Below are 13,398 nucleotides of genomic sequence, written 5' to 3' on the forward strand. Positions count from 1 at the left end.
TTTTCATATTTATTAACCACTTGAGGTTTTAGTATTAAAGTTTCATTCACAGAGAAAACTAGGGGAATGTGATTACCATTCATGTGAAAAGAATATTTTTGAAGAAACACATTTTTACATAATGCCCTCCAACATAAGAATGAAAAATAAATTTCATTCTAATTATAAAACAACTTCACAAAAACACTCAATTGATGTAGAGCAGAGGCTCACTGATGACCTGGGAGTAAGTTATAGATGAGTGAAGATCCTATCAGCTCTTGAGGGATGGAGGAAGTAAGGCTGAAACCAGGCTGGGTTGCCCTCAGCCTTCTCCACTTACTCCAGTGGACCATGCAAACATCATTTCTATCTGTGCTATGATACACAAAGTTATAAAAAGCACTAATAAAAAACATATAAAACATAACTATATATTTTCACAAAATAATAACAAAGCTTAAGACACACATAGGTTGCTTTACAATTGATCTCACATTATGTGTGGAAAATGATTATGAAATAATTTTCCTCTTGATAATAAACTTTCTTCAGTAAATGCAAATCTAGTGTCTTGAAAGTTTCCATAATATCTTAAAGTTTCCATATAAATACCATTTATCTTGAAAACTCTATATAAATATCAATTCCAACATTATAAACTATATTTCAACACTGAAGGTGGCAGGAATGAAACTGAGAGAGCTTTAAATAGTATTTTTTTAAAAATTAGTTTGCATCTGAAATTGAGAATAAAAGAAAAGATCAGACAAAACTCATAGGTAGAAGTAATATATGTATTCTAAATTACTGACAAAATCTGAAACTCATACTTTTTCAAAATCTAAAAAATCATCAAAATATGGTAAGAAGTTGGTTATTCAAGTGTTGGTGAGGAAGTGGATAAAAGGTAATGAAAAATGGTACAGTTGCTATGGATAACAGTATAGAGATTCCTCAAAAAACTATGAACAGAACTACCATATGATCCAGGTATCCCACTTCTGGATATTTATATTTTAAAAAACATGAAAATACCACTAATTTGAAGAGATATATGTACCCCTATGTTCTTCATAGCATTATTTATAATATCCAAATCAGAAGCAACCTAAGTACCCATTAGCCAATGAATGCACAAAGAAGGTACAGCATACATATATGGTACAATACTACTCAGTCATGAAAAAAGATGAAACCTTGTCATTTGCACCAACATGGATGGACCCTGATGGTATTATGCTAAACGAAATCAGTCAGCTGATGAAAGATAGACTGTATGATTTCACTCACATGTAGAATATAAAAAACAAAATAAATGAATAAACCAATCAAAAACAGAGTAGCAGTTACCAGAGGGGAAATGGGTAGAGGGGGGTGAAGTGTATAAAGGGGATGAACAGTATGGTGATAAATGGAAACTAAATTTTTGTTAGTGAGCACACTGCAGTGTATACATAAGTAGAAATAAAATGTTGTACACATAAAACTTGGTATAAACAAATGCTAGTCCAACAAAAAAATTTTACTGATTTTTAATTAATCAATTAAAAAAAAGTAATTTGATTATTTTGCTCAGTCAAATCAAAAGCTTTAATAGCTCCTCCTAAAATGGCTAAATTCTAACTAAAGAAATAATTTACATCGTAGAAGTTATTCTAGATCAGCAGTTCCCACACTTCAGAGTTCACAAGAATTCTCTCAGTGATTTTTTAAAACAGATCGCTGAGTTTCATCTACACAGTTTATGATTCACTGGGTCCGTATGGGGCCCTAGAACTTACATTTTTAAAAAGTTTCCAAAGGATGTTGCTGGTCCAGAGACCACACTTTAACAATCACTGTCTTGGACATTAACTCAATTTGAGATTTGAAAATTAAGAACAGAAATTTCATCATACACACCTTGGAGAAAAAATTTCAGCATGGAGTCACTTTAGAGTTTACAGAACATTTTAGACATCTCATTTACCAGCTCTCTACACCATACTCATGACCTCTTCTATACCATTTAAGCAATAAATTATCTGTTATAAAAGACCAATAACAAAAAGCAACTTCCTTCAGGCCTTCACTTCAATAGTCACCTTGTTTCCTCACTGCCTAGTCATAATTTTGTCACCTCTGAACACTAACATGTATACTCTTTCTTTGCTTCATATTTTTTTTTTTGGCTTCACATTCTTTGTGATACAGTCAAGGTTCACATATCATATATATCAATTAGCCTTTTTACTTATCTTTCCCGCTAGAGTATAAGGTTCATGAACCTGGGATTTCTATTTATCTCGGATGTCTAAAGCTCAATAAATACTAATTTTATTAACTAATTAATTAAAGAGTAAAATGTCACACAAGATGTTTGAACCCTGACCTGGGAACCACCATGACAAAACCCAGTTTTGTGGGCCACCAAACAAATTATTTTCCTATAAAACTATACTCAGCCCTTCCTATGCAATGTTCCCAAGTGTCTTTCAATGGAGACTGGTGAATAAGCTGCTTAAGTTCTTACTATTCTCATAAGGCAGAACTCCAAGGACTATTCAAAGGGATCTGAGGAAAGTTAACATGGCAGGGAACCAAGAACAAAGAAGTATGAAATCAGAAAGACCAGATAATTGAGTCTGAACAAAGAAATCAAGGTTAATTTCAAATGTAACCAATCCTGAGGCATCATAGTAAGAAACAGCCCAGGGAGTGATCAAGACTGCACAGAAGATTCTTCTCAGGGAAGACCCTGAACTCACTTCCTCCCATGAGCACACCAAAATTATAAACACTTACAGTGCAAAGATCTATGAAAATGATCTGAAAAAGATATTCCACAAGTAAAGATATAAAGAAGGAACTACATGAGATGACAGGAAGGATGGGGAATGTGACATAGTAAACACCCACACTACCAGATAAGCAATCAATAAATAAGAGGATAATCACAGAGGTTATTTACAAAAGTTTTCCCTATGAATCAAGGGGTCCAAGCACCTCATTAATCTCTCGAACCTGGAGGTACTGGGCTTGAGCCCCTAGAACATCTAGCGTTAAAATCCAGCAGGGTTTGAACAATGAGAGAGCAAGAGGGCTATAGGAACCAGAAACTTCACTCTTGAAGAGCCCATGAAAAGTCTTATACACTTGGGAACCCAGCATACAATAAGTTTAGAAGAGTCTGGATCAGACCCACTTGCTGATCTTGGAGAGTCTCTCAGGGAGACAGAAGGCAACTGGGAGCCCCTTGGGAGAGTCTGTCTCCAGCAGATGCTGCTAACAGCCATTTGAGGTAGCACATTTTACCGCAAGGACACTAGTACTGGCAAGCGCCGTTTCGGAGTTCCACATTTATCCAGCTAGCACTAAGAATCAGCCGTGCTCACGGGCAGGTAGGCACCGGAACTGAAAGTGCCCAGGGCCCATAGTCAGCGGCCCTGGGACTCCCAGGCTCACAGCCAGTCACCCACGGACCTTACACCACCAACCAGCATGTTAACTCCAGCTCCAAAACCCTGTGTCTGCAGTTAACTGCCCCAAACCTCCCAGACCTTAAGTCAGCCATGCCAAGACACAGCTCCACTTACCTGTGGGATGGAACCAGTTCCAGAAAGCCCTAGACTGTGCAGCCAGCCATACTATGCCCAGTCTTGAGCACCAATGATTAGCAGCCTCTATACAAGGAGGTCTAGGCAGCTAACCCACCAGAAATGGGCCCCACCTACATCAGCACCACAACATTGAGTGGCCCACTCAGACCCTGCAGAGGGCACCAGTAGATCATACAGCTCTGTTAACCAGAAAGGAGTGTACTATAAGGACACTCCTCCAAGATTAGGAAACATAATCAATCTGACTTAATACACAAACAAAAACACAGAATTATGCAAAATGAGACAACACAGGAATATGCTCCAAATGAAGGAACAAGATAAAATCTCAGAAGAATAACTAAGCCAAGTGGAGATAAGCAATCTACCAGACATCAGCTCAAGGTAACAATCATAAAGATCCTCAACAAACTCAGGAGAAGAATGATGAATATAGTGAGTTTATCAAAAAGCTAGAAAATATAAAGAAGAATGGAACAGAGTTGAAACAGGATACAAAAACTGAAATGAAAACTATATACAAAGAATCAACAGTAAATTAAATGATATAGAGGAATAGATCAGTGAACTAGAAAACACTGTGGTGAAAATCACACGAGCTGAACAAACAGAGGAAAAGACATTTTAAAATGTGAGACCTCTCAGACAACATCCAGCATACTAACATTTTCATACAGAGATCCAAAAAGGAAAAGAGAGAGAGAATGGCAGACAAATTATTTGAAGTGATAATAGATGAAAAATCCCCTAAACTTGGAAAGGAATAGATATCCAGGTCCAAGAAGTACAAAGTCTCAAACAAGACCAATAGAGAGAGGTCCATAAAAAGACACATTGTAATTAAAATGACAAAACTTAAAGATTAAGTGAATATTAAAGCAAGAAAGAAGCAATAGTTATATACAAAGGTACTCCCATAAGTCTGTCAGCTGACTTTTCCAGATAAATTTTGCAGAATACCAGGGAATAGTGGGATCCATTCAAAATGCTGAAAGGAAAAAATAGTCTATCCAGTAAGGTTATCATTCGTTTGAAGGAGGGATAAGAGTTTTACAGACAAGCAAAATCTAGAAAGAGTTCTGCACCACTAAACTACCTATTAAAAAAATGTTGGAGAGACTTGTCTAAGTGGAAAAAAAGACGACCACAACTAGAAAACAAAATTTATGAAAGGGAAATATCATTGGTAAAAGCAAATGAGAGTAGCAGATGACCCACTTAACTAGTAGGAATAGTAAAATTATCTATGTCTACAGTAAGTATACATAGAGATAAACAAAACAAAAAGATGCAAAATATGATGTAAAAAACATTAATTGAGGAGACAGTAGCAAAAATGTAGGGATATATAAATGCTTTCAAAATAAGGAGATCATCTTCTCAAGAAAGTAATATTGCATAAAAGAAAAATAGTTTAATGCCTTATATGTGCATATGTGTCCACATGTATATCTATATACTTATATATGTAGATAGATATCTATCTATAATACCTTCATAACAGTCAAATGCATCCATATTTTGTCAATAAAATGATAAAGTAAATGAGAAATAAAAAGTTAAAAGAAGTTGAGATCAACTTAAAATAATTTTATACACACATATACACATCTCACAGTCATCACAAACTAAAAATCTATAATGGACAAATGATGAAAAAAGAAAGTAATATAAACATAACACTAAAAACAGTCATCAAATCACAAGAGAAGGAAGCAAAAGAAGAAAACAACAAAAAGAACTACAAAACAAGCATCCAAAACAATGAACAAATAGCAATAAGCACGCACTAGACACAAGCTACCCACTCCAGTACTCTTGGGCTTCCCTGGATGGTAAAGAATGCACCTGCACAGGAGACCTGGGTTTGATCACTAGGTTGGGATGATTCCCTGGAGGAAGGCATAACAACCCACCCCAGTATTCTTGCCTGGAGAAGCCCCATGGACAGAAGAGCCTGGTGGGGTCCATAGGGTTGCAAAGAGTTGGACATAACTGAGTGACTAAGCACACAGCATAAATAATTACTTCAAATATAAGGGGACTAAATGTTTCAATCAAAAGAAATATAATAGTTGAATGAATAATAAAACAAGATCCATGTATATGCTACCTACAGGAGACTCAATTCAGATCTAAAGACACAGATAGGCTGAAAGTGAGGGGATGAAAACAGGTAATCCATGCAATTAGAAAAGAAAAGAAAACTAGAGTAGTAATAATCATATCAGACTAAGTAGACTTTAAATAAAGGCTGTAAGAAATGACAGGGAAGGACATTACATAGTAAAAAAAGGGATCAATCAACAAGAAAATATAAAAACTGTAAATAAATATGTATCCAACATAGTAATAACTAAATGCATAAAGCAAATATTAACAAACATAGATGGAGGAGCTGACAGCAACACAGCAATAGTAGAGAACTTTAACACTTAACTTACATCAATGGGCTGATCATTCACACAGAAAATCAGTAAAGAGAACACTGTCCTTAAACAATGAATCAGATGGACTTAATAGATATGTGTTAGCACATTCTATCCAAAAGTAGCAGAATAAATACTGCTTTCAAGTGCACATAGAACATTTTCCAAAATAAATCATGTGCTAGGCCACAAAACTAGTCTCAATAAATTTAGAAAGACTGACATCATTATCAAGCATCTTTTCCTATGTTCCCTGGTGGCTCAGACTGTAAAGAATCTGCCTGCAATGCAGGAGACCCCAGTTTCATCTCTGGGTCAGGAAGATACTCTGGAAAAGAGAATGGCAACCCACTCCAGTATTCTTGCCTGGAGAATTCCATGGAAGAGGAGCCTGCCAAGCTATAGTCCACAGGATCGCAAAGAGTTGGACCTGACTGAGAGACTAGCACTTTCACACTTTTCCTCCCATGACACTATGGGACTAGACATTAACTATGAGAAAAAACTGCAAATAACACAAATACATGCAAGCTAAACAACCAATGGGTCTTGAAGAAATCAAATTGCAAATGAAAAAATAAATAAATAAAGTAAAAATAAACTAAATAGAGACTAAAATATTAGTCTCTAGACTAATATTAATAGAAAATATTAGAAAATATTAATGAAACTTAGAGCTGGTCCTCTGAAAAGATAAACTAAATTAGTTTAGTTTGATAAACGGGGCTTCCCAGGTGGCACTAGTGGTAAAGAATATGCCTGTCGATGCAGAAGATGCAAGAGATGAAGGTTTGATCCCTGCGTTGGGAAGATCCCCTGGAGAAAGAAATGGCAACCCACTCCAGTATTCTTGCCTGGAAAATCCCAGGAACAGAAGAACCTGGCGGGCTACAGTCCAGGGGGTCACAAAGAGTCGGACATGACCAAGCAACTAAGCACACATACACAAACAAAACAGAAACAAACAAACATACACACACACACACAAACACACACACACACACAAAAACAAATTCTATGGGATGCTGCAGAAACAAACAACCAAAAATTCTATGGGACGCAGCAGAAGTAGTTCTTAGAAAGAATTATATAGCAATACATGCATGTCTAGGAAACAAGAAACATCTCTAACAACCAACCTAAACTTATACACAAAGGAATGAGAAAAACAAGAACAAACTAAACCCAAAATTAGTACAGGGAAATAAATCATAAAGATCAGAGAAGAAATAAACTAAAAAGAGACCACAAATCAATAGAAAATATTAATGAAACTTAGAGCTGGTCCTCTGAAAAGATAAACTAAATTGGTAAACCAATAACCAGACACATCCAATAAAAAAGAAAGAGACAGAGAGGACCTGGGCCCAAATCAAAGCAGGACCTAATTAATTTTAAAGGTTTTTGAACAGCAAAGGAAAGTATGCACAACATGAAAAGACAACCTTCAAAAAGGGAGAAAATAACTGCAAATGAATCAACTGACACAGGATAAAGTCCAAAATATGCAAGGAGCTCATGTAGCTCAATATCAGAAAAAACAAATAACCCGATTAAAAAATGGGCTGAAGACCTAAAGAGATCTTTCTTCAAAGACATACAGAGAGCCAACAAACAGGAAAAGATGCTCGACATCACTCATTATTAGAAAATCAAAACTACAATGAGGTATCACCTCACACCAGGAAGAACAGCTATCATCAAAAAGTCCACAAACAATAAATTCTGCAGAGGATATGGAGAAAAGGGAACCCTCTTACACTGTTGCTGAAAATGTAAACTGATACAGCCACTATGGAAAACAGAATAGAGATTCCTTAAGAAACTAGGACTGGAGAAGGCAAGGGCACCCCACTCCAGTACTCTTGCCTGGAAAATCCCATGGGCAAAGGAGCCTGGTAGGCTGCAGTCCATGGGGTCGCTAAGAGTCGGACACGACTGAGAGACTTTACTTTCACTTTTCACTTTCCTGCATTGGAGAAGGAAATGGCAGCCCAATCCAGTGTTCTTGCCTGGAGAGTCCCAGGGACAGAGGAGCCTGGTGGGCTGCCATCTGTGGGGTAGCACAGAGTCGGACACAACTGAAGTGACTTAGCAGCAGCAGCAGCAAGAAACTAGGATTGAAACTACTATATGACGCAGCAATCCCACTACTGGGCATATACCCTGTGAAAATCCATTAATTCAAAGACACATGTACCCCAAGGCTCATAGCCGCACTACTTATAATAGCCAGGATATGAAAGCAGCCTAGATGAATGGATAAAGAAGAGGTGGTACATGTATACAATGGAATATTACTCAGCCATAAAAAGGAATGAATTTGACTCAGTTGTATTGAGGTGGATGAACCTAGAGCCTGTTTCACATAGTGAAGTAAGTCAGAAAGGGTAAAACAAATATATATTATCACATATATATGGAAACTATAAAAACATTATTGATGAACCTATCTGCAGAGCAGGCATAGAGAAGGAACTGTAGAGAACAAATTCGTGGACATGGAGAGGAAGGTGAGGGAACAAACTGAAAAAGTAACATTGACATATATACACTGCTGCTGCTGCTGCTGCTAAGTTGCTTCAGTTGTGTCTGACTCTGTGCGACCCCATAGACGGCAGCCCACTAGGCTCCTCTGTCCCTGGGATCCTGCAGGCAAGAATACTGGAGTGGGTTGCCATTTCCCTCTCCAATGCATTACTATGTGCAAAACAGATACCTAGTGGGAAGCTGCTATAAACACAGGGAGCTGAGCTTGGTGCTCTGTGACAACCTAGAGGGGTGGGATGGTGGGGGTGAGAGGAGGCTCAGGGAGGGGATATATGTATACATACCACAAATAGCCAAAATCTTGAAAAAGAACAAAACTGAAGGTATCATGAACCCTGATTTCAAACTATACTACAAAACTATAGGAATCAATACAATACGATACTGGCCAAAAAAAAAAAAAAAACAGACACATACAGTGTCTGAGAACAGTCTAGAGAGCCCAGAAATGAAAACTTGGATGTTCATTTAATCTCCAACAAAGTATGCAAAAAATATACAATGGGGAAGACAGTTTGTTCCACAAATGGTGTTAGGAACACTGCACAAATACATACAAAAGAATCAAACTAGACTTTTCACATGATATACAAAAATAAACTCAAAACAGATTAAACAATTAAATGAAAACCTGAAATCATAAAACTCCAAAAAGAAAAGAAGCAGTATGCTCTTTGACAATGATCTTAGCAATATTTGTTTTTCAATCTGTCTCCTCAGGCAAGGGATGAAAAGTAAAAATGAATAAATGGGACTACATCAAACTAAAAACCTTTTTCCCAATAAAGGAAACCATCAACAAAATGAAATGACCACCTATTGAATGGAAGAAGATATGTGTAAATGATATATCTAATAAGGGGTTCATATTCAAAATATACAAAGAATTCATAAAATTCAAGATCAGAAAAACAACATAGTTAAACTGTGGGCAGAGGACCCTATAAACATTTTTCACAGAAGAATTGGGGATGGCCAACACACACATGAAAAGATGTTCAACATTACTAATCATCAAGGAAATACAAATCTAAACCATAAAAATTTATCACCTCACAACTGTCAGAATGGCTGTCATCAAAAAAAAGCACAAATAAGAAACATTGGCAAGGATGTGCAGAAAAAGGAATCCTCGTGAATGGTTGGCAGAAATCCAAATTGGTGCAAGCATTATGGAAAATAGTATGGACACAGTTCAAAAAATTAAAAACAGAACTATCATATGATCCAGCAATTCCACTCCTGGATATTTACCAAAGGAAACAAAAACACTAATTCCAAAAGATATATGGTCATACTGAGTGACATAAGCCAGACAAAGACAGACAAACAAGATATTATTTATATGAGGAATCTAAAAAAGTGATAGTAATTAACTTATTTTCAAAACAGAAACAGACTCACAGACATAGAAAACAAACTTATGGTTACCAAAGGGTGGGGAAAGGATAAACTAGGAGTTTGGGTCTAAAATATACACACTACTATATATAAAATAGATAACCAACAAGGACCTGCTGTATGGCACAGGGAACTATACTCAATATTTCATAATAACCTATAAGAGAAGAGACTTTAAAAAAGAAAACATATGTAATGTAAATATATATGAATATATATGTAAATACAATTGAATCACTTTGCTGTATACCTGAAACTAACACATTATACGTCAAATATATTTCAATAAAAATTGGTTTAAAAAAAAAAGGTATATAGACCTATATGTTCATTGTAGCATTATCCACAGTAGCCAAAATACAGAAGCAACCTAAATGCTCATTGATAGATGCATAAATAAAGCAGATGTGAATATTACTGAGCCATGAAAAAAATAAAATCTTGCCACTTGCTGCTGCATGACAGACCTAGGGAATTATGCTAAGTGAAATAATTCAGACAGAGAAAAACACTATATAATTTTACTTCTATGGGGAACCTAAAAAGCGAAAGAACTGAACAAACAAAACAGAAACAGGCTTACAGTACAGTGAACAAACTGGTGGTTGCCAGAGCAGAGGACAGTGGGGGATAAGTGAAATAGGGGAAGGAACTCAAGAGGTACAGACTCCCCATTACAACATAAAGAAGTCATAGGGATGAAAGTGCAGCATGGAAATATAATCTATAATAATATACTATTTTTGTATGATGATAGATCATAATTAGACTTATCATGATGATCATTTTGTAATGTACAGAAATATCAAAGCACTGTATTGTGTACCTAGAAATAATAGGCTGCTGCAGGTCAATTATATTTCAAGAACAGACTAATAGACAAAGAGATCATATTTGTGGTTACCAAAAGAAGGGGGGAATGAATGAAGGTGGTAAGAAGGTACAAACTTCTGTCTATAAGATAGATACTAGGGCTGCAAAGTACAACATAATTAATATGTTATACTGTTGTATGTTATATATGAAAACTGTTAAGAGAGTAAATCCTAATCCTCATCACAAGTAAAACATTTTTTTTTCTTTTTCTTTTATTTTGCATCTATATGAGATGACGGATCTTCACTAAACTTACTGGACTAATCATTTCCTGAGGTAACTCAAATCATTATGCTGTACACCTTAAACTTTTACTACGCTTTACATCAATTATATTTCAATGAAAATTGAAGAAAAAAGAACAAAAAAATTTTTTAAGTAAAAGCTGTACATCTTCTAACTAAAATACCACTGTTCTGCATGGAGCACATGGAGCAGGACAAGCTTTCATCCAGGGACATATCAGCGGTACCAGCTAATCAGAGCATGTAACATCTACCTGGTCAGTATAGGCTCCTTATGAACTGAACTACCAGAATTTTAAAAAAAGGGATTAAGCTCACAGCTGACGCGATTGATCCATTTACCAAGAGGAGAGAGGTTTCTATTACACAGTGGCTACAAGGAAGCCTGTCAGATCCAAAGTAATCTTGAGGAGCCTCTTGATGCCTGCATCCGCAACAGTAGAAGTGAACTGAAAACTACAGCAACCATCACAGTACTATATATAAAATAGACAACCAACAAGAACCTTCTGTACAGCACTGGGAACTATACTCAATAATTTGTATAATATGTTGTATTTCTATCTCACCTATAATGGAAAATTATTTCAATTCCTAAAAGATGATGCTGTGAAAGTGCTGCACTCAATATGCCAGCAAATCTGGAAAACTCAGCAGTGGCCACAGGACTGGAAAAGGTCAGATTTCATTCCAATCCCTAAGAAAGGCAATGTCAAAGAATGCTCAAACTACCACACAATTACACTCATCTCACACGCTAGCAAAGTAATGCTCAAAATTCTCCAAGCCAGGCTTCAGCAATACGTGACCTGTGAACTCCCAAACATTCAAGTTCGTTTTAGAAAAGGCAGAAGAACCAGAGATCAAATTGCCAACATCCATTGGATCATCAAAAAAGCAAGAGAGTTCCAGAAAAACATCTATTTATGCTTTATTGACTATGCCAAAGCCTTTGACTGTGGGGATCACCACAATCTGTGAAATATTCTTAAAGAGATGGGAATACCAGACCACCTGACCTGCCTCTTGAGAAACCTGTATGCAGGTCAGGAGGCAACAGTTAAACTGGACATGGAACAACAGACTGGTTCCAAATAGGAAAAGGAGCACATCAAGGCATATATTGTCACCCTGCTAAGTTAACTTATATGCAGAATACATCATGAGAAACGCTGGGCTGGATGAAGTACAAGCTGGAATCAAGATTGCCAGGAGAAATATCAATAACTTCAGATATGCAAATGACACCACCCTTATGGCAGAAAGCAAAGAACTAAGCCTCCTGATGAAAGCAAAAGAGGAGAGTGAAAAAGTTGGCTTAAAACTCAACATTCAGAAAACTAAGATCATGGCATCTAGTCCCATCATTTTTAATGGCAAATCGATTGGGAAACAGTAGAAACAGTGAGAGACTTTATTTTTTTGAGCTCCAAACTCACTGCAGATGGTGACTGCAGCCATGAAATTAAAAGATGCTTACTCCCTGGAAGAAAAGATATGACCAACCTAGACAGCATATTAAAAAGCAGAGATATTACTTTGCCAATAAATGTCCATCTAGTCAAGGTTATGGTTTTTCCAGTAATCATGTGTGGATTTGAGAGTTGGACTATAAAGAAAGGTGAGGGCTGAAGAATTGATGTTTTTGAACTGTGGTGTTGGAGAAGACTCTTGAGAATCCCTTGGACTGCAAGGAGATCAAACCAGAGCATCCTTAAGGAAATCAGTCATGAATATTCATTGGAAGGACTGATTTTGAAGCTGAAGCTCCAATACTTTGGCCACCTGATGTGAAGAACTGACTCATTTGAAAACACCATGATGCTGGGAAAGATTGAAGGTGGGAGGAGAAGGGGACAACAGAGGATGAGATGGTTGGATGGCATCACTGACTCAATGGACGTTAGTTTGAATAAACTCCTGGAGCTGGTGATGGACAGAGAAGCCTGGCATGCTGTATTCCATGGGGTTGCAAACAGTCAGACACAACTGAGCGATTGAACTGAACTGAACTGATGCATGTATTATGTATAAAAGGCTTCCCACGTGTCAGTAGTGGTAAGGAACCTGCCTGCCAACGCCAAATTCGTAAGAGACATGGATTCAATCCCCAGGTCGGGAAGATTCCCTGGATGAGGATATGGCAACCCATTCCAGTATTTTTGCCTAGGGAATCCCATGGATAGAGGAGTCTGGCAGGCTACAGTCCATAAGGTCACACAGAGTCAGACATGACTGATGCAACTTAGCACACAGCATATGTATGTCTAACTGTGCTATATACCTGAAACTAACACAACGTTGCAAGTCAACTAT

At 36.9% G+C, this 13,398-nt stretch overlaps 1 protein-coding gene across 2 annotated transcripts in view; it reads right to left on the minus strand.

Moving 5' to 3' along the window:
- The window catches only part of LRRK2 (leucine rich repeat kinase 2), a 213,323-nt gene that overhangs the window by 173,032 nt on the left and 26,893 nt on the right, over positions 1-13,398 (minus strand). The gene's annotated exons all lie outside the window — the stretch shown is intronic.

This window comes from Capra hircus, chromosome 5 (genome assembly GCF_001704415.2).
Source record: "Capra hircus breed San Clemente chromosome 5, ASM170441v1, whole genome shotgun sequence".
NCBI classification, from domain to species: Eukaryota; Metazoa; Chordata; class Mammalia; order Artiodactyla; family Bovidae; genus Capra; species Capra hircus.